Source organism: Zonotrichia albicollis, chromosome 15 (genome assembly GCF_047830755.1).
Source record: "Zonotrichia albicollis isolate bZonAlb1 chromosome 15, bZonAlb1.hap1, whole genome shotgun sequence".
NCBI lineage: Eukaryota > Metazoa > Chordata > Aves > Passeriformes > Passerellidae > Zonotrichia > Zonotrichia albicollis.
The window spans coordinates 620,495-646,850 of NC_133833.1; the positions used below are offsets into that span (position 1 = coordinate 620,495).

The window sequence follows — 26,356 nt, forward strand, 5'->3', positions numbered from 1 at the left end:
GGTGAGCAGGGGCTGAGCCGAGCTGGCACCTTGGCACTGGCACAGCAGCCCTGGGCTGCCCTGTCCCCCCAGTACAGCGCTGGCACTGGTGCCCAGGGGTGCCAGGGGGTGCCAGGGGGCAGGGGCAGAGCAGGACCGGTGCCCAGGACCCTGCCAGCCCATGGGACAGCCCAGGGAGCTGCTCCACCTCGGCGTGTGCTGCCTCCGGCCACGCTGCCCCTTCCTGCAGGGAGTTTGGTGTTGGGAAAGCATCACAGGCCCCAAAGCAGCAGAATCAGAGCCTCATTTACACATTAAGCCTTTTTATATCTCTCCTGCTGCACACAAGGGCCATAAAGCAAGCAGCAAAGTGATTTACTTGTGTTTCAAGGCCCCTTTACAGAGACAAAATGATTTATGGGGCCCCCGTGCACATGACCAAGAGGCCCTAAATATTTAACAGCTGTAAAAATCCTGCACAAGGCTGTGCATTACCCAGGCCTCCAAACAGATTAAGGTAACTTTGCATACACTGTGCCTGGTCAAATATTAATCACTGAATAATTTACCCCGTGAATTTATTTTGTTTTAAATCATTCCACAGATAAATTTGCCCGCTTCAGTGCAAATACATATTTATGATATGGTTATTGGTCTAATGTATGTTTTCTGGTATCCTCCTTTCAGGATATCCGTAACAACAGTCAAATCCATCCCTGGGAAAGGAAGGCTGGAGAGCCCAGCAGAAGTTCCCTATGCAGGGCTGCACTTGGCTGGAGCTGCTGCCTGCACCAGGGAAACGAGCACTTGGAGCCTCTTTAAATATTGATGGCGTGGCTGGAACGGTTATGAAAGCACTGGGGGAGCACTGGGGGGATGGAAAAGCCCCAACACGTGGAGAGGAGTGCACAGGAACCCCGGCAGGGCTGGCTGGGACATGATGGCACTGCCACCCACTGCCCACCCGAATGCCACTGACACCCACTGCCCACCCCGAATGCCACCAGCACCCACTGCCCATCCCGAACGAGCCCCATGCCCTGAGCAAGCCCCAGAGGAGCCCCCAGGCCCAAAGGAGCCCCCAGCCCAAAGGCATTGTGTGCCAGCACCCTGCAGCTGTGCACACCTGAGCTCCAGGCAGCCCCACACACTGAGTGCCCCAGCGCACCTGAGCCTCAGCACAAGCACTTCATCCACATCCAAACCAAACAAAGGCCAGCCTGGAGCTCCCCTGGCTCCCGGGGCACCAGAACCCCACAGTAACCTTTATTTAACTGATTATCATTTCTGCATTACAAGCTGGCTGGCAGCGTTGGATTTTCCCTTGGAGCAGCATTCTGCTCTCCCAGGGTCACATTAGAGATGTCTCTGAGCCCCCAGGGACCCTGCCCAGAACTGCTGGGCAGTGCCCTCACTCTGCAGGAGCAGGGGATTCCAGCCACCCTCAGCCCAGAGGGGTCAGACGGGACCCTCAGCAGAGCAAAACCCCCTTGAAGTGAGTCCCAAGCAGCCTGTGCTGCTGTGGAACTGCAATCCTCATTGGGATCTGCCCTGTCAGAGCCCTCCTGGTGCTCCCCAGCCCCACTCCCAGCCCAGGGACGCCCTGCTCTGCCCTCCCCACAGAGCCCAGGCTGCAGGGGCTGCACTCCAGATGGAAACAAAGAACTTTAACTTTCCAGTAAATGTGAGAGATCCCCCATCACAGCAAGGAGCCTGGCATTCCTTTAGGAGAATACAAACTTAATTTCAAAGCACCTGGGAAATGCCATTAAGTGATTTATCCTGGATCTGATGAAACTGCAATTCGTTTCAAGGCCCAAACCAGCACTGAGGCAGTCCATGAGCTCAGCAGTACAATATCTGACACTGAGAGTTATTGCAACAGCAAAGAAGGGTCAATCTCCAGCTGGGCCAGTGTGGGGATCAGGGCAGGGCCCAGCTGGAGCTCAGGCCACAAACAGCTCCAAAGGCAGGGCCCAGGTGAGCAGGACAAGAACATTTTGCTTGTTTGCTCTGCTGGGTTTCCTGGCTTTGGAAAGGGATGGATGGAGGAGGCAAGGCAGAGAAATGCTGTGGTGGAAGGGGTTTATTTATCTTCTGAAAGGAAACAGCTCAATTAGGCGCTCGCTGGAGTGACGGATTTACTGCTTGCCCAACAAATGCATCTGAAAGCAGAGGCACAAACGGGGTGAGAGGATGGGCAGGGGCATCAGGAGAGCCTCAGCTGAGCCAGGAGAGGGCCCAGCCCTGCCCAGGCTGCTCCAGCCAGCCCTGGCAGCCAGGGTTGGCTCAGTGGCAGTGGCGCCCAAGGTTTGCCCAGAGGGAGGCTCGGCCCCTGCAGGTTCCAAACTGCTGCAATCAGAGCAGGCAAACCCCAGCCCTCCCTCAGTGCCCACCCAGCAGGATCTGGGGGTGTCTGCTCCAGGCACGCTCTGGAAGGCACAACAGGCCATGGTGTGTGCAACTCCTGGCATAATCCATGGCACTTGGGTCCTTACCAGCCATTATGTGCTCAGAAATCTACACTTTTGTGATTAATGCATTGTTTCCTTGGCTCTCCTCTTGATTAACAGGAATCACAGAGAAACACTCACACATCCTATCATTACTGGCTCAGGAGCTCTGCAATTACAGATTTTAATTAATATCCTGGTTCATTTCAGGGGAACTCTGGCTTCAAGTCTACTTTGTTGGGGACCCAATAGCAGCCCTGGCATAGATGGAGAGTTTTCCTCTGGCAGCCTGGGGAAAGGGCAAATGAGAACAGGCATTGCCCAGGATGACTTTGTTCTTTTCCTCTGAAAAGTTCTTTTCTAAACAAAACCTCTGGATCTGACCCAAGCCCAGTGGTGATCTATTCCCATCCCCTCGTGCAAAGGCTCCTTTCTGCAGTGTCACAAAAGTCCCTGGGCAGTTTTTGGGGAGCTCTCTGAGTCACTCTCCCAGGACACCTTGGGGAGATGCCAGCCCTGCCACCACTGAGGTGTTTTAGCTGGTTTTCAGTGATGGGGCACGTGGGGCACAGGATCCCAGCATCCCTGGGGCTGGCAAAGCCCTCCCAGCCCAAGGAGCCCCAGCTGTGCCTGATCCCTGTGGCAGACATCCTTTATGAAAATCCTTTCCTTAGGATTCTTCCTCCTGAGAAGCTGAGAAGCCTCAGGAACAAAATATAAACAATGATTATCTGCTGCTGTGGAATGCAACAGGTGCATCTGTGATTGGTCTCATGTGGTTGTTTCTAATTAATGGCCAATCACAGTCAGCTGGCTTGGACAGAGAGTCCCAGACACAAGCCTTTGTTCGCATTCTTGGCTATTCTGTTCTTAGCCAGCCTTCTGATGAAATCCTTTCTTCTGTTGTTTTAGTATAGTTTTAATGTGATATATATAATAAAATAATAAATCAGCTTTCTGAAGCATGGAGTCAGATCCTCATCTCTTCCCTCATCCAGCAACCCCTGTGAGCAGTGTCCCAGATCCCCACCTGTCCCCAGAGCTCTGAGTGCCACCCCCAGCCCCTCCTGGGGCCCTCCAGGGCTGGGCACTGCCCCAAACACTGGGTCAGAGTGGATCCCTGTGGCTCTGGCCCCGCTCTGGGCCTGGCCTATCGTGGTGTGGCACTGACCGGGGCACAGGGGAGTTGGAATTTAGGCTGGGCCTGGCTGGGAGCTGGGTGAGGTTGCAGCTCCTCTCCTGCAGGGGACACCACCTTTCCCCCTTGGATCATTCCCCTTTTTCCTCATCCTTTCTCTTGTTATCTCCTCTGCCTTTTCCCCTGGGGCTGAGGCAGAGCTGGAGTGTTCCCTGCACTCAGAACAAAGCAGGGCTGGAACGTGCCCTGGAGGAGGGGTGCAGGCACAAGGAAGGCAAGGAGGGAGCTGCTGTGGTTTTAAAACAGGGGAGCATTTCTGTGGGGAAATATAAATTGCTTTCAGTCTTGCAATGTCTTTTTTTTGCCAAGGCTGCCCGTGTTAAAATGATGGATGCTGTTATCTGTGCACAATCTCCTGGCTGTGCTGGGGAAATGACCCAGTGCCCATTGCTGAGCCCCAGAGTGAGGGCTGCCAGTGCTGGGCATCCAATTTGTCCTGCTGCAAAGGGGGGCTCAGGGGAGCTGCACTTTAGGCATTGTGAGCTTCGGAGAGAGATTTTTATCCTCAGTGAGAACGAGCCAAGCAGACACTGAAGCTACAAGTGACTTTATATCAGCATCCCCTTTGCCAGCAGCCTGGGGCATTCCCTGCCCCAGCCCCAGCCCCAGCCTGTGCCTGGCACACAGAGCAGGGCTCAGGGCAGCCCCCACCCCTCTCTGGGGCTGTGCTGCTCCTCCTGCCCTCCCCAAGGTGCCCGGCACAGAGGTGCCCATTGCCCTGAGCCCTCCTGGTGCCAGGGCTGCTCCCTGCAGTGCCAGCTACAAACCCTGCATGTGCCACCCAGAGCCACGGTGAAACAGCCAAGAGCAGTTCCTTATTTAATGGCTTTGATCTGGGCTCTGGTGAGAGCCATGGAGCATAATTATATTCTTGCTTTAAAAAGAGGGAAGGAGAAAAAAAGGCTTTATTTTGATGTTTTAGTGTTTGCTTCCCAGCTATATGTGCTTAAAGGGAACTATGGTAATTTATCTTTCCAATTCCTGCTTTATACAGCTGAAAAAAGCAAGAATAGCTCCTGTACATTTGCATTTCATTTTTAGCTCAGGCGCCTCTATGAGGATTCAGCCAAACAAACCAGTGCAGTTTGCAGGAGAGCAGCTCAAGGAAACAAAACCTCTGGGGATGCTGAGAGAACCAGGCATCAAAATGGGGATCTGCTCCTCCATGGGGAAAGGAACCAGCCCTTGGAGCAGGCTGAACTCCTTCCATCAGCTCTGCAGGCTCTGCAGGGCCCCAAAGGGTTGGGTTGGAAGGGAGTTCAGAGCTCATCCAGTGCCACCCCTGGCAGGGCCATGGGCAGGGACACCTTCCCCTGCCCCAGGGTGCTCCAAGCCCCAGCAAACCCAGCCCTGAACAATCTGTGTGTGAAGCTTGCCTTGCTTTCCCTGGAAAACCTCAGGAGAACCTCATCTGTGGCAGTTCTTGGATGAGGGAAGAGATGAAAATGTTGACGCTATGTTCAGAAGGCTTGAGTTATTATTTTATTATATATATATATATATATATATTACATTATAACTAACTAAAAGAATAGAAGGAAAGGTTTCTTCTTAGAAGGCTAGCTAAGCTAAGAATAGAAAATAAAAGAATGAAAACAAAGGCAGCTGACTGGGACAGAGAGAGAGAGCCAGCTCCGCCATGACTGGTCACTAATTCCAAACATCCACACAAGACCAATCCCAGATGCACCTGTTGCATTCCATAGCAGCAGATAACAACTGTTTACATTTTGTTCCTGAGACCTCAGCTTCTCAGGAGGAAAAATCCTAAAGAAGAGAATTTTCACAGAAGATGTCTGCGGCACTCATCCATCTGACATTGTTGAGCACCATCACACCCAGAGCACATTGCAGAGGGGTTGGGAAGGCTCCTGGCATCTCCAGGTAACTGTGCAGGAGCTGTGTGTGTCAGCAGCACCCCCAGCTCACCCTCCTGCAGCTGGAATTGTGCCATTTCCTAAACAGAAAGGTAAAGCAACCCCTGCATTTCATTTTACTAAAAACAGCTTCATAGAACAAAACAAATCAGCATTGCTTGGAAGCGTGGTGGTTGTTTCGTGGAGCAGCATGAGGTGAGTGACACAAATGGCTGTGAATGATTCTTTCCTGGAGCACCTGTGTGGCCATTTTTACCTGAGACAGGAGCAGCAGCAGCTCAGACCCAGGGTATTTCTGGTGAAATATCTCAGGAGCACTCCGAGCTAGAAATGACTACAGCAGCTCCCCTTCAGCAGCAGATTGCTCCCTAATTCACAGAATGCACATGCAGATGCTGTTCCTGGCGCTCAACCAAATGAGTGCACAACACATTTGGTTCTAGAGGAGCAGCATTTAATACAGCAGGGATAAAAGGGAACGCAGTACCTGACATCACCTGCGTGTGCCATGCCTGGGTTTGTGAGTCCTGCATGTGGCACCTCAAAGATGCGGCAGTGCCAGCACAGAGCAGCCCTGGAGGCTCCTCAGGCTGCCTGTGCTGGCTGGGATGAGCAGGAGGAGCTGAGCAGGGATTGCCGTGGGGCACCAGGGTTTGGCACTGCAGTCACCTCGGGGGCACTGTGCAGGGTGGGCTCACCCAGCACAGGCCCTGCCCAGCCCTGGGAACTGGATCCACCTCATTGCAGGTGACAGTGACACAGCTCCCAGGCCTGAGGGTGTGCTGGCAGCTCAGTCCAACACAGCTCTCCTCACACAGCCTCACCCTTCCCATCTTGGTTAATTATAAACATCATATCCAGATTTCTATCTATTTATCAGATTTCTGTGCATACAGTAACCTTATTTACCTGAGAGGGATGGTGGGGGCACCAGTAAGTAAATAGTTGATGAGTATTATCAGAACTTTAAATGTTATTCCCAGTAAAAATGTCAGCTTGAAAATCACTTAAGTCCCATGGAAGCAGATCCACAGTGGAGAAGAATTGCTTCATTTCTGGGGAAGTCAATGAAGTTAAACCAATTTCCACAGCTGCTAACACCACCCTGGCTGCTGAACAGCAGCAAATCATCTGTGCTCCCTTCCCTGGCTTTCAGCAGGAACACATTCCTTGTTTGAATGGAGAGAGCCCTGCTGAAACAGCTCCCGAGCTTCTGGCCTGAAAGGGATCCCACCTTTTGTGCTTTTACCCAAGGCAAAGCTGGGCTGTGGAGGCTCTGCCTGGTCTGAGGTCAGCTGTGCTCCCAGAGTCAGGAAGGAGTGCTCCTCACAGCCTGAGCACACTGAGCAGGGGGGATGCTCCTCACAGCCTGAGCACACTGAGCAGGGGGATGCTCCTCACAGCCTGAGCACACTGCAGGGCTCTCCAGCAGGGAGGGATGCTCCTCACATCCACCCTAACCCTCCCCGGGGCAGCCCGAGGACATTTCCCCTTCCTCTGGCAGGATGTGCCTTTTAAACAAATGTGTGGATGCTGAGTGAGGAGCTGAGCTCCAGGAGTCTCTTCCCAAGGCCATGGGGGGTTTGCCAGCCAGGGTTCTGAGAGGAAAGAATCTGCCAAAACTGCTTTTTGTCACTAATGAAATCCAAGTAAAGCTCCCAGTTTTTACAGCCCCCGAGGTGTCCCACACCAGTAACTCCTGCCAGTTCTGTGAGCCCACATTGAAACGCTGACAAGGCGATTTAGGGGCACTGGTGGATGCTCCCTGCCCTGGTGAGCCGTGCACAGCCCGAGAGGAGGCACCAGGGGAGGGAAATCCCTGCTGCTCCTGGCTGGGCCCTTCCCATGCAGCTGCCCAGAGCCCCAGGCTGGGCACAGGGCTGGGATGGAGCAGAACCAGAGCCTGGCAAACCCAGCCCAGCACAAACCCAGCCCTGCCCCTGCACCCTCTGCTGCTCCTGAGCCTGTACCCTCTCTGCTCTCAGCGCTGTGCAGAACGTGGACGTACTGTACCATAAATATTTAATTACAGTGAACTAATGGAAACACTGGAGTTAATCAAAACCTCAAGGTAACGTGCACAAACCCAGCAAGGGACCTTGCTACATGGAAATGAAAAAATAAGACAGCAAATACTCTGGGCAGAACTTTTAACGCCGCTTAACTGAATTCATTCAGGTTAATTAAATCCTTTCCGAATCATAATTTGTTTCCTGTTTGTCACAGAACACATCACAAATGTGTCCCCCCCCACAGCGGTTACCCAGCCTTGCCTCCTGTCAGAGCTGAGGCTTCCCAGGCTCCTGCAAACACAGGAGAGAGTTGGGTGTCACCCTCCTGTCCCCCAGGAGTGAGACACTGATCTCAGCTTAAAGGAAAAAGAGCAGAAGTCCAACGAGCAGATTAAAGCTCAGTGAGAGACTGGGGCAGTTTTCCAGGGAAAACTGGATTTTTAAATTTCACTGTTAGGAAATGGGCCTAATTGTGGGAAAGAATAATTCAGCACTTGCTGGAGAGTATAGAGGGGAGATGAGGATTTGTCACACTCCTCACACCTAGACATCACCTCTGCTCAGGAAATGGGAGATTTAAACCCAGTTTAAATTCTTCAGTGGGCATCAGCACAGGTTAATGATGGCTCCTGAGATGACCTACATATTATTCATGAACTTCAAACTACTTTTAACTACTAAAAGTAATTTCTTGAACTTTGTTCAACACTAGACACACTCTGGTCTAGTTGACAAGGTGATGATTGGTCAGAGGTTGGGTTTGATGATCTCGGAGGTCATTTCCAACCTTAATGGTCCTATACTCTCAAAATCTGAAGCAATTATCGACAGACACAGAACCAGAATCATTAGCACACCATTACTAATAAATGGGAGTCAGCAGCTCGAAGACACAAGGCAGCTGGATTGGAGAAACACTGAGCTGCAGAGCACAGCAAGTGCAGGGGCACCAGCCTGTTGTATTGCACTAAATTGTTTATTTAGTTGTTGTTTTGCACTGGGATTCTTACACCAGCTCGAGGAGTGGCGAGGCTGCCCGGGCTGGGATGGTGTAAAACAGCAAAATACCAGAATGATGTAAAACAGTCAAACCCAGGGATGGTGTAAAACAGTCAAACACCGGGATGGTGTAAAACAGTCAAACCCAGGGATGGTGTAAAACAGTCAAACCCAGAGATGATGTAAAGCAGTCAAACACTGCAGTAGAACAGGGCCAGGGTCCCGCCGGGAAGGAGCGGCCCCAGCCCCGCGCTCCCTCCCAGCCCGTGCGCACCGAACGCACGTGGCACCAACCGAAGAGGAAATTAATAATTACCAGCTTCGGAGCAAATTCCCCGAACATGCAATTATTTCACCCCGAATCGCTGCTGAGCAATCAAAGGCAAGATGGAGAGCAAGGCCGTTAGCGAAGAATGGTGTAATGAAATAATTATTTCCGGTGTAATTGGCACGGAAAGCGCCGCGTGCGGGGCGGGCGCGGCGGAGCGGGGCCGGTGCCGCAGAGAGCGGCCCCAGAGCCCCGCAGCCCTGAGCCCGATCCCATTGCTACCCGATCCCACCGCTCCCGCAGCCCTGACCCGATCCCACCGCTCCCCGACCCCATCGCTCCTGCAGCCCTGAGCCCGATCCCATTGCTACCCGATCCCACCGCTCCCGCAGCCCTGACCCGATCCCACCGCTCCCGCACCGCTCCTGCAACCCTGACCCGATCCCACCGCTCCCCGATCCCATCGCTCCTGCAGCCCTGTCCCCCCTCTCCCGTCCCGCTCCCGTCCCGCTCCCGCCCGGCCGGTGCCCCAGCGCCTCGGTTCGCTCGCTGGGGAGCGCCGGCAGCTGAAGGATGGATGGCGATGGGATGGCCGCTGTCTGGGGCTGTGCTGCACCGCAGCCTCCTCACACGGGAATCGGGCAAACAGGAGATAAATAAATCAATAAATCAATAAATCACTGCCGAGCGAGGGGCAGGGATCCCCTCAGGCTGACACGATGGATCCCCGCACCCAGAGCAGCCCGGGGCCCACCGGAGCTCAGCCAGTTCATGGAACTGATCCAGGAGAGGGGGAACCAGAGCCTGAAACTGCCCCGAAAAACGAGGAGCGCACAAAAGCACCGAATTTGTGATGCGCCAAAAGCATCGAATTTGTGATGGGCATTGAACCACAAACACCGAACGTGCAGCCTCCGGGGCAGCCGGGGCACCGCCCTGCGGTGACAGCCCGCCTTGGAGTGGAGGGGAAAAGGAGGTGACAATTGGCCTTTAGCAATCAGGTTTGATCTGCATCCCCCGCCCCACGCTGGGTGTGGAATTGTCACTGTCACCTCCTGCCACCTCAGCACCCAGGGCTCCCAGAGAACGCACGGATCTGCAGCAGTGACCGGGCTCAGGGCACAGGGACAGGGGCTCAGAGCCACAGCCCCCCAGCACAGGGACAGGGTCCCACAGAGCCCCCAGTGCCAGCTCCTCACATCCTCAGCTCAGTCCTGGTGCTCCCCTATTCACAGATGGACTCTCTCAGTTCCTCTCCAAGGAGAACAGGGAGCCAAAGCCAGCAGGGGCTGGGGCCTGGGCAGTGCTGCTGGGCAGTGACTCCAGCAGGGAGCAGGGGCTGAGGGGCTCTGATCACCCAGGCACAGCTCCGTGCAGCTCACACAGTTTGTGGGGTTCTCCCTGCATGTGGATAACTCCATACCAACCCTTCTGTGGTTCAAGCACAGCCCTCTCTGCCATAAAACACAGTGAAAGCAGTGACTGACTGCACACCACAAATGCACCACCAGCTCTTCCCAAAAGGCAGCTTTTGTTAGGCTTTGTTGGCCTGTGGAGCCACTTGTGCTAATGCTTCTTACCCAGCTCCCCCATCCAGCCACTGCCCTGCTCACAAACTGCTCTGAGCAGCAGCAGCAGCAGCCTCGGGCTCTGCTCGTCATTCCCTGTCATGCAGCTCCTCTCACATGTTCTTTCTTGTGGTGAAAAGGGAAATAAAGAGGAGGCACTGAATGCAGAGCAACGCTCCACACTCCCTGCTTCCCCTATAAAGATCTTTTTTCCCCTCTGAGCTGGAAGGTACTGGTGCCCATTAAATGACAACACTAAAAGGCTACAGGAAATCAGGAGAAATACAATTGTACATGTGCTGGGAATGTCTGCACGGGCAGAGCTGCAGCTTCCAGAGCACCTGCTCCTGGGGCTAGGTAAACCCCAGGGTTAAATCCTTGGGATATGAGCTCAGGGAAGGGACAGGCACAGGGATGGCCCATGGTGGGCACAGGGGACGTAGCAAGTGTGGCAAGAGCAGCCTAACATCCCATCCCTCACAGAGCAGTGAAGGAGCAGAGCTCAGGATCCCACTCCAGGCCCAGCTCAGCACCCCCCCTTGTTGTGGTCACTGTTTCCAGCCAGAGACAGCCCTGCTACAACCTGGAGGTTTCTCCAGCCCACACAGAGACAGCCCTGATACAACCTGGAGGTTCCTCCAGCCCCACATTGCCCACCTGGCCACCCCCTGTCCCACAGACCAGGGGGAATCGCCAGCTGCTGGCTGATGCTGCAGGTCCTGTCCCAGGCACGAGCCACGGGAGCTGAGGCCAAGGGAAGACATGAATGCTGTAATTGGAAGGTGCCTGGGAGTTGTCAGTGCTATCAACAGAAAGGCAATTACTGTTTGAAAATTAATCTATTTTTTTTTTTTTGTTACCGTATTGTTATTCCATTTTAATGTCAGAATAAGCAAAACAGGAGATTACCTGGTGTGCTCTCCCTGGAGGGAAAATGCAGTTAAAATGGAAATGAGCAGCAGGCTGGCAGCACCTGCTGCTGCCCAGGGACAGGTATCCCACACCAACTGCATGGCCAGGCTGAGCCCCTCCAGCTGCATTCCTCTGCCCCCTCTTTTCCCAGCACATCCTGGCACGAAATCCCTGCTGAATCCATCGCTTGGAGACCCCTCTCCCACAGCTTCCTCAGCTTTCTGTGCAGCTCTCACACCGGCTTGTTTGTCTCTGCTCCTCATTCGTTTCTGCGTAATTCCATCCCTCAGCACATCTTTAATTACCGGTTCTGTGCTGGTGACTCACAGATGCCTCTCTCAGCTCCTGCCACCTCTCCTGCAGCCCCAGCCCCAAACCAGGGACCCTCCCAGCGCTGGGAGCTCTGTCCTGCAGGGCTGGGGACGCTGCCCCTCTCTCTTACCAGCTTCCCACAGTTCCTGTCCATTGGGTCACACCCTGATCACACAACAGCTCAGTCCCGTGGTTGGGATCACCCTCAGCTGGGATGGCCTGGCCTGGCTGCACCCACACTGTGCCAGCTCTGTGGCCCATGGGTTCAAGGTGCCCTCTCTGCTGTTTCCTGGTAAACAAAATCCCATCTCCATAATGACTGAATTCTTCTCTTTGGCTGCTCCTCCTTCCTGACACTCACACACGGCCAGAAGATCCTGGGAGAGGTCACAGCCCCAGGTGTCACCTCTGTGTCCCCCTGCAAACCCTTTCTCTGCCTCCTCTTCCTCACAACCACAACTGCTTTAGCTCCTGCCTCTCTCCTGAAATGGGGTTACCACAGAATGCCAGCCTGGCTTGCGTTGGAGGGGACCCCATCCCATTCCAATCCCAATTCCCATCCACCTCCCACTGTCCCAGGCTGCTCCTGTCTGGCCCTGGACACTTGCAGGGCTGGGGCATCCCTGGTTGTTGGGGCATCCCTGGGTGTTAGAACATCTCTGGTTGTCGGGACATCCCTGGTTGATGGGACATCCCTGGTTGTTGGGACATCCCTGGTTGTTGCCCTGAGGCCCCTGTGGGAGTGTGGTCCCCCTGGCCTGTGGGAACAGCCCCATCCCGACCCCAGGGCAGTGTCTGTGTGGGGAAGGAGCTGCAGCCCCTCCATCCCCGTCCCTGCCAGCACAGCCCTGCCAGCCCCGGGGGTGGCTCTGGGCACGGCAGCCAAGGCATCCCACAGTCCTGGCTGTCACTACTACAGGAGCCGCGAGAGCAGTCACAGGCTCCAAGGCAACTCACTCATGACTCAAAACCCCGTGTGGGGGCGGTGGGGGTGGCTGGAATTCACATGGATGCCATGCAAGTAAGAGAAAAACTAAACTTTGGCTGCTTTAGCAAATCATACAGTTGGGGAGCAGCACCCAAAACCAAACAGAATAAAAAATGATGTTCTTGGTGCAGCAGAGGAGGCTGACACGGAATGAAGAGATGCCAGAAAACACGGGAGATGGAAAGCTGCACTGGCTGGCTGTGGAGGCTGGGAGGGAGAAGCAAGGAAAACTGAGAACGGCAAAAGGGAATCATGAATGATGCCTGCTTCTTGTAAAAACAAATTTTAAAAAAATCCCTCACTTCCACGCCATAGCGATTTTGGGCTGGGCGCTGTAAACAGGCTCGGGAACGCAGCAGATGCCTTTTCCTGCACTGCCCCCCCGGCAGGAACCTGCAGCCCCCCGGGAGCAGCGCTGCCACGAGCAAACGGTGGCAGAACAGATTGCTGGTGCCAGCCCTCACCTTCCTCCGAGCTGGAACAATCGGGGACGTTTGATTGTTAGCGTGAGAGCGCCGTTAACGATGTGTTGATGAACACAAAGTTAATTTTCCGATACATTTCCTGCAAACTGTTTCCTCAGGAATTCTCCTCGGAGCGCGGAAAGCAGCTTGCAGGAGCTCCTGTTAGATATTGACTGCAGCTCGGGGATCATTAGGAAATGTGCTTGGGCTGTGTTTGCTGGGCAGTTCGTGCAGGGGAGGGCACAGCGAGCCGGAGCTGTGCCATCCGTGCCGCCTTCCCCTGCCCCAGAAAGCTCCAGTGCAGCCCCAGGGGAGCGGCTCCCTCAGCCGGGTCACGCACAGAGCGGAAATTCAATAGGAAAATGGAAATATCTTTCACTGCACCGCAGGGGAGAGCGAGGGCAGGGGGAACGGGCACGTGGAGAGGTGACTTTGGGACAAGGGGGCACAGGGAGAGGGAGCAGGGAGCTGAGAGCCAGCAGGGAATGCGGCGGGCACGGCCGGGCAGGGCCGGGAGCGGCACCCAGGGATGCTCGGGCAGCATCGAGGGCACAGCGCGCTGGGCACCACCAGCAAACGCTGCGCAGCTCCCATAGAGGAACACTTCTGAAAGGAGGGCATGGGAATGGGCTCCGGGAGGGGAGGAAACGAGCCTGAGCCCCCGAGCAGCGTCCGGAGCGCCGGAGCCGCTCCCGGTGCCAGGGCGGCCGTGCCGGGCGGGGCTGGGCTCGGGCAGGGACCGCAGCCCTAAGCGGGGTAAGGAGCCCTAAGGGGGGTAAGGGAGCCCTAAAGGGGGTAAGGGAGCCCTAAGGAGGGTAAGGGAGCCCTAAGGAGGGTAACGGAGCCCTAAAGGGGGTAAGGGAGCCCTAAGGGGGGTAAGGGAGCCCTAAGGAGGGTAACGGAGCCCTAAAGGGGGATAAGGGAGCCCTAAGGGGGGTAAGGGAGCCCTAAGGGGGCTCTGCCAGGCTGAGCTCCGCAGTGCCCGCAGCCCCAAGGGGGCTCTTCCCGGGATTGCTCCACATTCCAGTGCCGAAAACCGCTCCCAGGGCTGGTACAGAGCGTGGGGAGCGAGCAGGGAGAAGAGCAGAGCTGAGGAATAGAGCAGGGAATAGAGCAGGGAATAGAGCAGAGCTCGTGGTGGGGAGCAGATGAGCAGATGCTCCCCACACGGATCCCAGCACCCACGGAAAACGGGCACTTTGCATTCCTGTCTCCTTCTGAATGAGAAAGCACCAACCTAGCAACAAAGCCATGGACAAATAGCTCGGGAATAAGGCGGTTTTCCAGCCCAATTCGCACTGTAGGCTGCAGAACGGGCATCGTGCTGAGGGATCGCCGAGGCGCGGGCTCTGCAGGCTGCTCAAGCCCAGGATAACGAGCACGTGTCGGGATTTCAGCGCCCGAGGCAGCGGCAGAGGCGATTCCCCGTCCTGCTGGGGCTGTAAAAGGCAGAGCCGCGTCCCTGTGCCCAGGTGCCGAACACAGACCCTGCGGGACGGTGGCCACAGGGAGAGCTCGGTGCCCTCGGGCTCCTGGGGACCCTCCGCGCCCCGGCCCAGCCCAGGCACGGCACGGCACGGCACGGCACGGCACGGCACGGCACGGGCTGTGCCTGCACACGGAGCAGCTCCGGGTTCCCTGCACACCCCGCTCCTCTCCCGGGCCTTGAAGGGGAGCCCAGGGAGGGTCGGGTCCCCAGCCTGGAGTGCCCGAGGAGCTCCTGGAGGTGGCACTGGGGCTCTGGGCTGGGGCACAGCTGGGGCTGGGTGACCCTGGAGGGCTCCTCCAGCCTCAGGGATTCCGGGATTCTTCCCCTTTTCCCAAGGCCCCCACCTGCTCACATATAAAACTCATTTTCATTTACAGTTCATGACCTGATCTTCCATTTTCCCCAACACTGGAATATTTGCAGTCAAGGGTGGGGCAGGGACAAGGAGCCCATGAGTATCACCAGCTGAAACACTTGCCATTCTCTCTGATGGATCCCAGCTACAGGACACCTTGTCCTTGTGCATCACATCTACTTGGGTATGACATTTATTTTCATGTAATAAATGGTATGTGGGGGAGAGGAAACAACCAGATCCATTTTGTACTTTGGAATCCATTTTGCTTAGAAGATTAACTAAAACCACTATGAGTCTTTTTTAAAATAGTCATACTTTTAAAAATGGAAAAATTCTCACTTTTTCCTTTAAAATTAAAATTCACTGATGATACACACTCAGCAGTGAAACAGCTTAATTTTGCTCATCATCATCAAGAAGCTTTTGAGTGACAGAGTCAAGTTAAAAAGCCCTGATTAGCACATGAAATGACATAAAAGATCCAAACAAAAGCAGAGCTTCAGATCCCTCAAACACCCCAAATAAATAAAATGTTGGTGTTGGCAAAGCTTCTTTGTGGGATCTCCATTCAGGAGAGAAAAGAATCCCCTTTTTCTCTTGGAGAAGCCTCAGGTGTGGCTACACACCAGCCAGCAATAAAACCTGGTCTGGCCAAGTGAGAGGTGTGAATTGCAGTGTCCCCTGTCCCCTCAGCCTGGCCAGGATGATAAAGCAAATAATTGCAACCACTGTGAGGAACCTGCGAGTCACCAGGGGCTGCTCCTCCGAGCCCTCCCTGTGCCAGTGCTTCTCCCAAATACAGGGGTCCCTTATTCCTGGAGTACCTCAACGCCTCCCCTGTCCTCCAAACTACATTGGCTGAGATGTAAGACACAACATTTTCAGACAAAGCAGCCATATTCCAAAGGAAAGTCTGAGAGGAGCAGGAGAAAAGCACAGAAATGCTTCAGTCACACCCTGAGTGTCACCCAGTGACCTCTGAGAGCCAGCCTGAGCGAAAACAGCCCAATAAATTCAGAGAGGGGAACAAAGAGTGGTGGAAAAGCATCTTCTGCTCCTCCTGAGGAGCGCCAGGAGCACTGCAGAGCAGCAGCAGAAGGGCCCCTTTCAGATTTAAAGATAGATAAAGCCTGATGTTCCTAATGGATGATCACACTTTAAAATAAAGCAGATGTGATGTGCTCAGCTGAGCTGCCTCCCCTGACACCCCGAGCTTTTAGAACTGGCCTCAGCCCATGCCCACTAAAGCTCCATCAAATAATTACCAGCACTTTGGCTGGGCTAGAGCTTTAACCTCACACTGCATCATTTGAGGGAAAATTCAAAATCCAGTAACAGCTCCTTACTCATGGAGGGGATTGGAGTGGTCTGTGCTGCTGCCTCCCACACTGCCACTGTGTCTCCTGGATACTGATGAGCCCACAGAGCTCTGCCCTGGCTGCTCCCGGGGCGTTGGCACATGGGTGGCATCCAAACCAGGCAGAGAGAGGAGCTGGTGTCTCAGAAATGCCAGCTGGGCACTGCCAGCTCTACCCTGGCTGCTCCCAGGGCGTTGGCACATGGGTGGCATCCAAACTGGGCAGAGAGAGGAGCTCAGAAATGCCAGCTGGGCACTGCCAGCTGGGCACTGCAGCAGTCTGGGAGCTGTGTGCCATGGGGACAGCTCTGTGCCACCCCCGTGGTGGGACAGAGGGCTCAGTGACCCTTGGAAAGCCAGGGCTGCCCCACCAGAGCTGTCCCCGTGCTGCTGGAAAGGCCACTGCTTTTCTGGAGACATGCGACGTGCTCCCACTTTAATTTCAGCATGTGGATCAAGCAATTGTTTGGATTTTAATATTGAGTCTACGTTTCACTGATTTGCATTTAAATGTGTTGTCAGAGAACTTCCAGAAGTCTTTAATAAGAAGGGCGATTTGCATTTTAATGTGCACTTAAAGAATTTGAAGAAGTCTTTTCATGTGAGCTGTGTTATCTGAGGAGCGTTCACACTGGAGGGGAAGGAGAGATGCAAGTCCCAGCCTAACAAAACCGGTTCTGGGAGAGAGAGACAGCCCAGCCTGGCTGGAGTGTGGGCAAAGAGATGGTCCCAGTGCAGTGGGGCTGAGAGGGAGCTGGGGAGGGCTGGGATGGCTGGGGAGCAGCTCAGGGGCTGAGCACTCCTGCCAGGGCTCTGAGGGACCCTGGGCTGGGACAGAGACCTCGGGGGGCTCTGCATGGCTCAGCTGGGTGACAGCGGCTCACTGGCAGGGCTGGTGACAATGGCTCACTGCCCAGGAATGGTGGCAGTGGCTCACTGGCACTGCCCTGCAAGGTCAGGGACACTCGGCTTCTCTTCTCCAGCTCCTTTCCCTTGGGCTTTCTCAGGGAGCAATCTGTGCCTGCAGATTATCTTAACAGCAAATTGAATTTCTACACTGCTCTTTGTGTTCCCAGCTGAGAATCAAATGTGTTCAATCTGCAGAATAACTCAGATGATCATATAGCAAAATCATAAGGAAATAAAGTTATAGAATATCCTGATGATCCACAAGGATCATTGAGGCCCAGCTCCTGGACCTGCACAGGACAATCACAGGAACGTATCTTGTGTGGCTCCAGATTCTGAAAACAGGCACAGGACCTACTCTCTACAAAAAAAACTCTCAAGTTCAGTTAATCTTGGAAGTAAACCAGGTCAAAAATCCCTGCATAAATACCCAAACACCCAGAGGTGCCCATTCCAGGCAGGAGCAGAGTTCCAGGCCTGCCTCCCCTCCAAGGCAGCCCCTGTGCCCCTGGCTCTGTCCCCTGCTGAACAAACACACGGCTGAGCCATGCAGCAAACATAAATCACCTGGGGAAACAAAGCCATTTATTGTTAGGAGATGAGTCCTTCACTTTCAGTTCACATAACGTCACTGCACCCAGTGGCCCGGGCTGTGACCTCCTGGGGGTGCTGGCACTGCTGCCACCCTTCTTTGGCACTGCTGCCACCCTGTCCTGGCACTGCTGCCACCTGTCCTGGGGCTGCTGCCACCCTGCCCTGGCACTGCTGACACCCCATCCTGGCACTGCTGACACCCTGTCCTGTCCTGACACTGCTGCCACCCCACCCTGGCACTGCTGCCACCCTGCCCTGGCACTGCCACGGGGCTGGGCAGGCCCTGGCATGGTCTCTGCACCCTCCCTGCCCTGCCTGGGCCTGGGTGAAGCAGCTCCCCCTGCCCTGTGCTCCACAGGGGTGGCTGTGAGTTCAATCAGAGAACCAGGAGGGCTGTTAGGACCATCCAGCCAAGTTTGATAAATCCCAGAATGACAGAATGTTCTGTTGGAAGTGACCCACAGGGACCATGGGGTCCAGCCCCTGAGTGGGTGGCTCACACAGGGCCCACAGCCCTGGCACCATTAGCACCATGCCCTGCCCACCTCAGCCAATGCCAGGGCTAAATGCAGATCTATAAATATATATAAATACACTGAAATATGTGCCCACATGTCCAGCTGCTGCCCTCCCACAGAGCTGTGACCAGCCCGTATCCCACAGTGCAATGCAAAGTTTGAAAACTGCAATTAGCCAAGAGCAGACATATGCAGGGAGGCAGCACAGTAATTAGAGCGAGGCAAAGTGGGTATTCAGAGTTTCCATTCCATAACACATAATTGGCCCATAAGTGAGAGTGTTTGTTTGTTTACTCAGAGCAGGGTCACCCACTGCTGGCACCGAACAAAGCTGTCACGGGCTTTACATGCAATAGCTTCTGCTGCTTAAGCCAATTATTTTCTCACCAGAGATCAGAGCATCAATAAAGACTGACAAATAAACCAGTTCTGATCAGCTGAAATATTGGTTTTCTGGGGGTTTTGTTGTACTTTTACTGCAGTAAACAAAGCCAGTGTCACATCCACACAGCACTGCCAGCTCCTGGGCTGCTGCTGAGCCTGGCCTGGGCTGAGCTTTGTCCCCATCCAGCTGCCAAGGCCAAGGGATGGAGCAGAAACCACAGTGCCAAGACAGGTTTGTGCCACCCTGTATTTAACCAGCACTTCCAAACCAAGGAGAGCTTCCCCTGTAGCAGAAAGCAGAACTGTTTCTGGTGGCTTTGGGTGGTCACAGTGACACAGGTGTCCCTGCGTCATTTGGCACTTTGTTCTCAGGGTGTGCAACGCACACCAACCCAAACTCCAGCTCCAAAGGCTGAAACCCAATAAAGGTCCCACTGAAATGATCTGAGCCCCACTGGCAGATGGGCTCAGCAGTGCTGGCCCTGCAGCCACCCACAGGTTCACCCATTTCCCTCAGGGCCTCGTGGCTGGAGCACATCAGCTCCAAGGGCTGTGGGATAGGGCTCATCATGTGGAGCCAGCTCCTCTGGGGACATATGGGACACGTCCCTCTCCTGCAGAAGGAGCCTGCTCTGGGTGAGGTTGGATCCAGGTGGACGTGTTCAGAACAGCTCAGTAAAGATGTGACTCCTGTACATCCAAACAGCTTCTGGCAAACGGTGTCGCTCTGGATTTACCAGCTGGATGGCTCTGGAGTGGCTGTGTCCCTGTGCTGGCTGGCACACAGCAGCACAGAGCTGGCTGTGCCAGCCCGGCCACCCAGAGCACAGCAGCACAGCCAGAGCAGAGCAGGGCACAGAGCAGGGCTGGGCACAGAGCAGGGCACAGCACACACAGCCCAGGGCACAGCACACGGAGCCCAGAGCAGGGCACACAGCACAGAGCAGGGCACACAGCACAGAGCAGGGCACAGCACACACAGCCCAGGGCACAGCACACGGAGCCCAGAGCAGGGCACAGCACACACAGCCCTGGGCACAGCACACACAGCCCTGGGCACAGCACACAGAGCCCAGAGCAGGGCACACAGCACAGAGCAGGGCACAGCACACACAGCCCAGGGCACAGCACACACAGCCCAGGTCTCCCCGTTTGCATTCCCAGCTGGGAGGGGAAGCTTTGGGCTGGAGCTGCAGCCCCAGGGCCCTGCTGGAATGCAGGGACACAGGAATGTGGGGCACACCCCAGCAGCCCAGCCCCAGGGACAGGACACAGGGGGAGCCCCATTTTTGGAAAGGCCCTTGGCACACCCCTGGCTTGGTCCTTCTCTCGGCACTGGCGATCAGAGTGGGGCACACAGGGATCTGGCCGTGCCCACTGCTCACAGCAGCACCAACAAATACAAGCCAAGGCCTTACACAAAGCTCAAAGGAAATACAATTTTCCCCCACGAAACGTTCTTTAAGGTTTATCTTAATCTCTTCTTTTCAGTCACTGCATCCCTTGGGAATAAGCACATTAAACCACTGATGATCTGTACAAGCAAGGAAAGGCATTACAGTGCCATTATCAATAAAAACCAATTTAAAATCCTCCCAATATTTGGAGAAGAGCTACGGCACAGTTGCAAACAAAATCTCTGATCACTTTTTCAAACAATATTTAATCTGTCCTATAGCCATGGTTTGCAAAAGCTGCATCTGCAAACAAAAAATAGTATGGGACTTAGGCTGTCACTCCAGCTGAGCAAACACTTCCCAGTGTCTCTGATATTCCACTTATTATTCCATTTACTTGACTCACCAAAACATACCAGTGATTATTCCTTGCAGTGCAGAGAGCTGGCAGGGTCAGGTGCAGGAAATTTGGGTGCAGGAAATGTGGGTGCAGGAAATTTGGGTGCAGGAAGTTTGGGCACAGGAAATTTGGGTGCAGGAAATTTGAGTGCAGGAAATTTGGGTGCAGGAAATTCTCCCTGGCCTCACTGGCCTGGAGGTTTCTGGGATGGAGAGACAAGATCAGCACTGGAGGCAGAGAGAGATCCCTCCCATCCTGTACCCACACAGGCTCAGGGATCGAAAGCAAGGTTTCAAACCCAGTGCAAAGTGCAGGAAATTGATATTGCAGAGCTTTCTAAGCCCCTGGCTCAGAAGCAGCAACAGGAACTTGCAAGCATTTCTGGCCCCCATGGGTACTGCAGCCCCGAGCAGAGGTGGTGCTTCCCAAAGCCCTAGCCCTCAGCCCAGCCCCTCAGCCTCTTCCCCTCAGCCCTTGCCCCTCAATCCCAGCCCCTCAGCCCCTTCCCATCACCCCCAGCCCCTCAGCCCTTCCCCTCAGCCCTGTCCTGCCCTGCCCAGCTGCTCCAAGGGAACCTGAATTAGCTCCAGCACCTCTGGCTATGGCATGGCCTGCTCGCTCAATGTCATCTTACCCGGGATAATTATGGCAAATGCTCATTATCAGAAGTAGGTGGGAGGGTGATTCTGTGTGCTCCAGGGGATCCCCAAAGCCCAGCCCATCAGCTTGGCTGGCCCAGCAAGAGGGGACGTGCCAGCCCTGGGGGGACAAGGCGTCTCACAGCTTTGGAGATGTGGTCAGGCATCCCTGAGCCTCCCTGCAGCCCTCAGGCAGCTCCTGCACCCTCCCAAACCCTGCACATCTCAAACAGTGAAGCAGCAAGCCAGGGCCCTGAGCCAGGGGGGGATCAGGGCTCCCTGGGTGCCTCTGTGCCCCCAGTGCTGCATTCCCAGACCTGCTGCATTTGGAGGGTGGGAACAGAGGCACCAAACTCCGTGGGCTTTAGCAGGGAGAGCTGTGATTGCACATTTGCATGCGGGAGAGAGGATGAGTAATGGCAGCAGGCACGAGGGAGGAATAGCTGAACCTGATTAGCCCACACCTGCACTGCTGCTCTGCCCTTGCCATGTGTTTGTGGGCTTTGCTGGGACCCTTCCCTGCCAGGCTGGACACAGGAACTGCACCAAGGACAGGGAACAGACAAGGATTTATCTTTGCTGGCCCAGGCACTCGATCACAGCCAGACCTCAGCAATATGTTCCTTGTTAGGAGTGAGCTGGGCAGACACTTCCTCACTGCTTTAACCCTCGGGAAATGTTGTTTTCCCCAATCTACAGATCTCAAACACCTCCAGCTTGTTCCAACCGCAGGGAGCTCTGGGGCTCTCCTGCTCTCTGTGCTGGGCTCTAAATCAAACTCCAGCAGCAGCTGCAGCAGCTCCCCTGCCCAGCTGCACACAGCAATCCTCCTGCAGGAGCAGCTCTGTGTGCCAGGGCACTCCTCACCCTCCCAGGAGGTGCCACCAGCAGGGACAGAGCCCAGCACAGCCCAGGCTGGCACAGGGAGCTCCTGGGTCCCCCCCGAGTGTGTGACACAGCACAGGCGCACCAGGCTGGAAAATGTACACAGGTGCTGTGTGCCAAACACTGGGGCCGTCCCATGAAAATGAGTGCTGCGTGGTGGGTGTAAAATATTCAGGTGGGCATTAATAATTCGTAGCAGTACATGTATTTTCTTTCCATAAAAAATGAAACAAGCTTATAAATTATGATGAAAATACAACCCCCTGTTTCATGACAGGGTTAGAAAAGGAGAGTCAGCCTGGGGTTCTTCCAGCGCAATCAAGAGCAGAAGCCTGACCCTAACCCTAACCCTAACCCTAACCCTAACCCCAACCCTAACCCTGCCTCCCCATGAGCCTGGGCAGGGCTGAGCTGCCCTTGGGCACAGGGACAGCCCTTCCAGAGGAGATTAGGCTGAGCACATGGGAACCGTAAATAAAATATAGAGAGAGCAGCTTTAGGCAGAAATTGGGCTATTTCAGTCTGGCATTCCATGGAAAAGAGATTCTGAGACTTGTACATGAGCACAGACACAAATGCGCTCAGGGAAAGAAGAAATGACAAGCAGAGCAGTAACAACAATAGTCAGAGAGTAATTTGTTCTTAACCTGCTCAAAATAAAAATAACTGGTGAACAAGTTCACTCCTTGGACCATCTGCATCTCATAAACATAAGTTAGAATCCTGGCACCATCTGTTCCATTGGAATTTGAATGCCTCACCAATGTGCCAGCTCCCAGCCCTGCAGCAAGGACAGCAGCCCCCTCAGTACCAATCCTGTGCTGCGCCTTCCAGAGGAGGGATCAGCCCTTCCAGAGGGGATCAGCCCTTCCAAAGGAGGGATCAGCCCTTCCAAAGGGGCATCAGCCCTTCCAGAGGAGGGATCAGCCCTTCTAAAGGAGGGATCAGCCCTTCCAGAAGGGATCAGCCCTTCCAGAGGGGATCAGCCCTTCTAAAGGAGGGATCAGCCCTTTCAGAGGAGGGATCAGCCCTTCCAGAGGGGATCAGCCCTTCCAGAGGGGATCAGCCCTTCCAGAGGGGATCAGCCCTTCCAGAGGGTCCCCATCACCACCACGGAGCAGGTCCAATCCCCTGGCACTCCCTGTGCCACTCTCACCTCCCTGACTCTGCTTGGTGTGACAAACAGATCTGAGATCCCAGCCAGAGCCAGAGTGGCTGCTGAATGAAATCAGGTATAAGTTTGGATTCAATGGCAGAAAATGTCCTGTGAAGTGTCTAAAAAACCTACTTTGCTAAATGAGCCTAGCAAGATTTATCCCATCTTTTAATTAATCATTACTAGAGAGGTTGTTGAAAGTCTTTGCATATTTTTTATTGGTCCTAGTGGAAAGAAATCCATTTTAAAATGGAAATTAATATAATATCTGCATGGCCTTTTTCAGTGATTTTTTTTGCTTAGCAATATTGTAGAGTTACAAACCATACATCATGTCCTGTGCTGCTCAGAATCAATTTCTTCACAGAGGAAAACCAGAAATGTGCTCCCTCACCACTGCAAGATATAAAGTGAATGAAGCTGAGGGAGGAAAGAAAGGCAAAACACAACCAAGCAAGTAAATCTTACAGACGTAGCCCATATCCATTTTTTCCTGATCAATGGAACTCTGTAGGCATGTTCACAAAATTTAATTAAGTTCTGTTCCCCAAGAAATCTATGTGCAATGTTTCCCTGCAATTATTTATTTACTGTCTGCCATGTAGCTTTTAGCTTTCCTCAGGAGAGTGCTGGATTTCTGCTGCATTTCCATCAGCACAGGCTGCTTCCAAAGGCTTTGGGGGAGGGTTTGCTCTTCCCTCGCTGCCCGTGGGTTGATTGTCTTTTTGCAGAGAAAATCTGTGAATGTTTTTAGGCATTCTGAAATTCTACTTCAGCACCACGGAGTCACAGAAACACGGATGGTTTGGGCTGCAAGGGACCTTAATGCCCAGCCAGTGCCACCCCTGCCATGGGCAGGCACTGGAAGGGCACAGCTGGGTGGCCCTGAAGGTTCCCTGTAATTCTGCTGGTGTTTGTACCAAAGCCAAGAGCAGAAGCAGCAGAGGCAGTGCCCAGCTGAAGGCCAGGCTGCTGTGCTCCAGACAGGGGTGCTGTGGGGCCAGGGCTGTGTCTGTGCCAGCCAGGATGGGCTGATCCCTCCAGGTGTTGCTGGGGGCACAGACTCAAGGCCCTGCGCTCCTGTGCCAGCCAGGCTTGGGCTGATCTGTCACCCTGGTTTCTTAAGATTTCCTAACCCTTCTGATGTTGACATTCTTGTAGTGAACTTTCTCACCCACTTTCTGTAAATAACTCATTGTTTTGCATTCCTTTATAATAGAGAAGTTGATGGGCTGTTGGTTTGACCAGTGTCATTGGAAAGGTGGCACTGTCACCCTCCAATCCGCTGTCACTCTTGGAAATCTATAAATGTTGGAGTCAGAAAATAAACTTCCCTTTTTCTTCACCTTGAGAACAGCAGTGTGAGCTCGTGTTCTTTCATGTCCTGTAGTGACACTGATCCCTGCAGGTTTTGTGGGGGCACAGGCTCCAGGCCCTGTGCCCCTGTGCCAGCCAGGCCTGGGCTGATCCCTGCAGGTTTTGTGGGGGCGCAGGCTCCAGGCCCTGTGCCCCTGTGCCAGGCCTGGGCTGATCCCTGCAGGTTTTGTGGGGGCACAGGCTCCAGGCCCGGCGCCCCTGTGCCAGGCCTGAGCTGATCCCTGCAGGTGCTGCTGGGGGCACAGGCTCCAGGCCCTGTGCCCCTGCAGTGCATCCGTGGACCTGGCACAGTGGGCACTCTCTCCCAGGGATGGGAACATGCCATGAAGGAGCAGAGCAGCCCCAGGCAGCCCTGAGCCCCTGCCTTATCTGCAGGAGCCCGAGAGGCTGTGCAGCTCTCAGGGAGAGGTGGGCAGATCTGTCATCCTCCCACAAGTGCCACCTGCCTGTTCCAGCCTGCTGGGGACTCGTGGGCTGCTGCTGGAGGGAAGGGAGGCAATTATTGACAGTTTCCAGTGGATCAGCTCCAGTCCTTCGAGCCTCGGCACAGCAAAGATTGTTTGGGCTTTGTAAACCCAGAAAGCTCGTGTAAAGTGAACACTGATGCTTCCTAGGAATGGAAATAAGATAGAGCAGGGTTTGATCCTCCCCACCAGTGACCTCCACCAGATCTGGGACCTGGGCTCTCCCCAGCCCTGCAGATGTCACTGAGTTGTGAAAGTTCTTCCCACACGCCAAACTTAAACAAAATTTCACTCGCTCTGCACGAAATTGCACCTCTTGACTTCTGCCTTCACCTACAGGGCTAAAGCAGCAGATCCTTTAATCAAGTCTTTACCAGTGAAAGCATTTTTATCAGCATCCTTATTTAAATATCCTTTGTCTAGGCAAGGGAAGGCATAGAAGGTTTCTGCCTGCAGCCCCTGCTCTGAGGGAAGGGAATGATTTAATCCTCACATAACACAAGTGCATTGACTTGAGAGAATAGAGGGTTTGTTCTCCTGAATGCTCCCAAATTAATGAAATCAGGAATACCTGGAAACTGCTCTTCTCCCGGCTAGAAAGGAGAGGTTTTGCATGCTGGTAATTGTGGCTCTGCCAGGGAGAGTGGAGCCACCCATGGGCTGCACGTGGGCTGGGTTAAACAGTGCCCGGGCAGCTCCTCAGGGCCTGGGTACAAAACCTCTCCTTTAGGAGGCTGTGGCTCTAGAGGGGATGGCAGCAGTGAGACAAAGTCACCGTGGGCAGGGCTGGCAGGACGGGTCACACAGAGCCCTGGGGTGGCAGCAGGGCTGGGGCAGTGCCCGTCCCTGTGCTGGCACCGCTGGGGCATCTCCGGGGCTGGGGCAGGAGCATGGCCAGGGCAGGGACAGAGCTGGGAAAGGGCTGGAGAATCCCTGAGGGAGCTGGGAAGGGGCTTAGCCTGGAGCAAAGGAGGCTCAGGGGCCCTTGTGGCTCTGCACAGCTCCTGACAGGAGGGGACAGCCAGGTGGGCATCCAGGATGAGAGGGAACGGCCTCAGGCTGGGCCAGGGCAGGCTCAGGATGGGCACAGCAGGAATTTCCCCATGCAAAGGGGGCTCAGGGCAGGCTCAGGGTGGGCACAGCAGGAATCTCCCCATGGAAAGGGGGCTCAGGCACTGGAACTGCCCAGGGAGGGTTGGAGTGCCCATCCCTGGAGGTGGCACTCGGTGCTCTGGGCTGGGGACAGGGTGGGTTTCAGACACAGCTGGGACTCGGTGCTCTGGGAGGGCTTTTCCAGCCTCAGAAATCCCAGGATTCTGGATTCTGTGACAGCATGTCACAGCCAAACTCCTGAGACAAAGGGAGCCCAACTTCCCAGAAGTTTTCAGCACCATTTTCCC

General features: G+C 54.4%; 1 protein-coding gene across 2 annotated transcripts in view; it reads right to left on the minus strand.

Moving 5' to 3' along the window:
* Positions 1 to 26,356, minus strand: part of KCTD16 (potassium channel tetramerization domain containing 16) — a 57,296-nt gene that overhangs the window by 19,977 nt on the left and 10,963 nt on the right. The gene's annotated exons all lie outside the window — the stretch shown is intronic.